Here is a 4,392-nt window from a genome sequence, read left to right as displayed (position 1 = left end):
AATATCGGCGTCCCGATCCGAGTATCGGATCGGGACAAGCCTAGTACCTGTGGGAGCATCAAGCACCGTTATTTGCTAAATTGAAGATAATGTCTATACCTTCTTGAAATGAACAAGTTACCTTTAGCATCAGGCATTAGTAAAACAGATACTACCATTATGTCACCGAAGCAAACAGCTTGGTGATTGTACTTGAGCATGTCAATCAGAGTTGCTGGATTGTGTGTTTGATTAGTTTTAAGAGAAAGTAATTTCACACTTTCTGTAAATCGTGCAGTCTTATATAATTTCAGCTGCATCTTTGCACAGGTAACAATTTATAAAGCGGTACGAAAAGTCATTGAAAGGGAGTGACACTGCAAGGGAGAGAAATTTCACCATGACATCTGTGATCTAAAATCAGCTTTTACCTGCAATCTAAGTTAACTATGATAGTAGAAAAAATACAGAAAGTCAGCAAGAATTTAGATTTCCTTTTTTTTTAAGCATTCGTTTCAGAAACAGATCTTTAATACTTTGATACTTTAAAACTTTTCATACTGGCCCATGCCTGGTTCTGATTGATGTCACACTAACCGTAAATTCTGTTCTTCCTTTTGAAATAAAATCTATGACATTTGAGCCTAATTTATATAAAGTCATGCTTTAAATCATTTGCTTCTAGCACTAGCAAATATACTAGGAGATACTGTGATCCCAGTCCTCCCTAATATGCTCAGACTAAAAAGTTGTTCTAATTAAGAAAAACAAGCCAAATTGTTTTACACTGTTACACAAAACAAAATAATAATATTTTATGTATATTAATATATATTTGCGCAGATAGGGAAAATCACAGAAGAAGGAGCAAGAATGAGAACAGCAGAGTTGAAAGAAGAAACGTTTAAAAACAACGACAACAACAAAAAGACAACAAGAAAGGCAAAGGGAGCACAGACCTTCGACAAGCTGCACATTTTGCCCCAAATTGTGACTAAATGTGTCTACAATCACTCTCAATGCATTCTGGAAATCAAAGTATCTGATTTCCATGCAAAGTCTATGGGAAGATGTGTCAAGCAGCCCTGAGAGGAACTGCAGCCAAACTCCAAAGGTTTTTAAAAAAAACAAGAGAATGGGTTTTGTAGAAAAAACAGAGAGCGAGCTCTGATGATTCATTTCACCCAAACTGTTTTTAAAATGAGCTATGGTGAAACAGTGTATGAATACACAAATTGACTAAAAGTGTTAAAACTTAAAAAACAACAATATTCGATTGTTTATTCTGGTACTTGCAGTTTTTTCTACCACAAACCTTAAATTCACTTCCATCCGCTATGAACGACATGCTGAAGGTCTCCCCCACCCAAACTGCATATTTTAGTAGGATCCTAATCCTGATGAATTGACGACACAGTTCATATTTTGAGGTGAACTTTTACGATTGAAATGTGTTAAAACAATTTTTCCGAAGTCATCAAAGTAAATAAAGCCAAGCTGTTCCAAGCTGCCTCGTAACGACAGAACAGAGCAGAACCAATACTGAGGCTGTCAATACTCACTGCTGCCCCTCTGGTTTTTTAGGGAACTGCTTATTCCTACCCCACAGCTTTAGGGGACTGTGGTGGATACAGACGGGGTGCGGGGGGCATGCGCACCCCCCTTTTGGAGAGCAAAATAAATTTTTTCTGCCTGAAATCTTAAACATACTTCATTCTATTAAGATTAACAGCTGGTACTTGTCACCTAGAACGTTGCTGAGACTCCGGCAGATATCCGAGCATAAATTTGAATTGCTTACAGCTCAGGTCTCACCTTACTATAACAGGTTTGTTTGACTTCAGAGGCTGCATCTTCCAAAGAACCGGTCTATCTGGACTGGATCCTTCTAGAACCCGGTCTCTGTGGACTGGATCCTCCTAGGACCCAGTCTCTTTGGACTGGATCCTCATAGGACCCAGTCTCTTTGGACTGGATCCTCCTAGGACCCGGTCTCTCTGGACTGGATCCTTTGAGGGAATGTAATGATATAAAAGGGGTAGAAAGATTTTATTTAATCTAAACAATGTATGTTTAAAAAATATATCTGCAAATCTCTTACATTCAACAACCAAAAATTATTTAGTTAAGCAATTTGTTTAAAATAGCAATTAAAAAATACGAGAAAAAAAAACACAAAAACTATTCAATAGTAAATTAGGTCATCAAATAGAGATATAAACATTGGCAAGGAACAACCACTGACTGAAAAAGATAAAGAATATAAGATTTAAGACGGAATTAAAAATGACATAACAGAAAAGACAGAAAAGCATTGAGTCTGTTAGTATCGGTGGGAGACATCTTCTTTAAGGACAAAGTAAGTATATTTATTTCTTTTTAAATGCTGTAATTGTAAAGCGAGTTTTGGTTAGAGAACATTTTTGTATGAAAAATTTGACCATGCTAATTATGTTAATAATTATAATTTCTACTTCTTTATCTTGGGCAATAATATCAAATTTAATTGCGGAGGGGGAGAGAAAATGAATGTTTAAGGATTTAGAGACATGACATGACAGGCAGGCAGACATGCAGGCAGACTGGACTAAAAACATCATAACCTCCTTGGCGTAGGTATGAATCATAGTACAGAGGTGGAATAGGTCTACAGGACGCTATTCTGCTCTCTGAATAAGAAGCTGGTGAAGATTCTCAGTCATCATAGTCATTCCAGAAAAGTTCAAAACAATCCACTGGACTTTGAACTAAATCCCTCTGAATTAGATGGGTAAACCAAGACTGAATTAATATTCATCATATAAATGAGAACACATCAATATACTATTGCAATTATAATTATAATAAATATAACTTATAATTATAATTATAAAATAATTAATATTGTGACCATACCAGTAGATTATATAATTTCAATCTCTCTCATTATTTGACCAAACCTGCCATGGTAATGTTGAAGTATTTTCTGAGCAGATGATAAAGTCTAACTCTCCGTCTTCATAAATCGTGTATGAACTGATGTAAGCCGCTTTTTTATGTTCTTTAAAAACATTTTTATCGTCATTAATATTCATTTTAACCTGCAAACTAAAACCCCTCTTGCATCTGCTCTGTTGGGCCAGTCATACCTTCTCCTTGTGTGAAATGAAGCTTAAGGAGCTGAAATCAAATCTTGTTTTTTTCACCAGCAGAAGAAAAAAGTGTTTATCTACAAACAAAGCCGAATTCACAGCTGAGGGGACGGAGGGAGCTCACCTCACTGAGGGCTTCAGCCTGGCAGACGCACAGCTGTCCAAAGTCTGGAGCTGCAGATTTTTCTCTGTTCCGAGTCTGAATGCTGGCTTCACGGAGTGGAAAGATCAGTTAGTGAGCTGGTAACGAATCCCTTCATTTATCCTGACTCGCTCCCTCTGTTTCAACCGCATTACAGCTGCAGTACTGCTGCGCGCGCGAGCGTCTGTGCGCTATGGTACATGTGCGCAAAGGGTGGCCACAGGAAACCAGACAATAGCACCTCGAGGATGGAGGAGGAGGAGGGGTGATATGAGTCGGCTGGGCTGTAGGGAAAGGACAAGGGGCCCCTATTGATTCCTCCTTTTCCAACGTGAAAAACGTCCAGGTTTTCTGGACTAATTAACTCAACCCATGCTTAATACATGATTTTGCGTTTTTCTGTCTTATAAAAACAAACTTTCACTTTTCAACTATTGTCTTGAAAGGTAGCTAGAGGGACCCATGTCTGTCTGTCTAGTTGGCTGCTCTGAAGTCCTGTTGAAAGGCTCTTAGTTTACACCATTTCTTAGCCGCCTAATGATGTGAAACATAGGAGTGCTGCATTTGCATTTCAATTCAAAAACAATCTTTTTGGGTATTTGTTTTGTTTTCTATTTCTTTTCATACATATAATGATTTTTTCCTATTTCTATCAGAGCTCGACAAACTAGAAAAAAAAAAGAAAAATATTAGAAACTTTGCTGCTTAGTTTTTAGAAACTTTGTTTCTGAAATAAATAAAAGAATATATAAAAGTAGTGGCTCTCATTTGAATACAGAAATATTTCCCATTCCAAATGTGTAACGTATAAGGAGACACAATTCTATGTCTATTAGGGTTATCCTAAACCTAATAACCTAACCCAATACAACCTTTTCCTTTCTAATATGATACACATATCACAGCTTTTCTTGTATTAAGGAATGTTAGAAAAATGTTGATGTCGTATTTTCACTCAAAGAACAAAAGTCAACTGTTTGAGAGCAACTAACCCTGAAACCAGAAAAACTATTTCTTTGACTTATATCGGACTGATATTATTATTGGATTGAGACATTCCCTTATGTATATGTATAATACAGATGTATGGACGGACAGACAGACAGATAGATAACGAATAATCGAGTAAGGTATTGTACA

At 36.8% G+C, this 4,392-nt stretch overlaps 1 protein-coding gene across 2 annotated transcripts in view; it reads right to left on the bottom strand.

Moving 5' to 3' along the window:
* Positions 1-3,448, bottom strand: part of LOC107096069 (lysophosphatidic acid receptor 4-like) — a 20,852-nt gene extending 17,404 nt beyond the window's left edge. Inside the window, exon 1 of one of the 2 annotated variants that reach the window (XM_015392559.1) lies at positions 3,240-3,448. The gene's annotated coding sequence lies outside the window, so the exon portion shown is untranslated. Of the gene's footprint in view, positions 1-3,234 lie in introns of both variants that reach the window. The other variant, XM_015392558.1, reaches the window with a different exon arrangement.
* Between the last annotated feature and the right edge of the window lie 944 nt (positions 3,449-4,392).

The sequence above is a fragment of the Cyprinodon variegatus genome, unplaced genomic scaffold (assembly GCF_000732505.1).
Source record: "Cyprinodon variegatus isolate N-32 unplaced genomic scaffold, C_variegatus-1.0 Scaffold596, whole genome shotgun sequence".
NCBI lineage: Eukaryota > Metazoa > Chordata > Actinopteri > Cyprinodontiformes > Cyprinodontidae > Cyprinodon > Cyprinodon variegatus.
The sequence above is the reverse complement of the archived record's forward strand: the minus strand, read 5'-3'. Positions and strand labels throughout refer to the sequence as shown.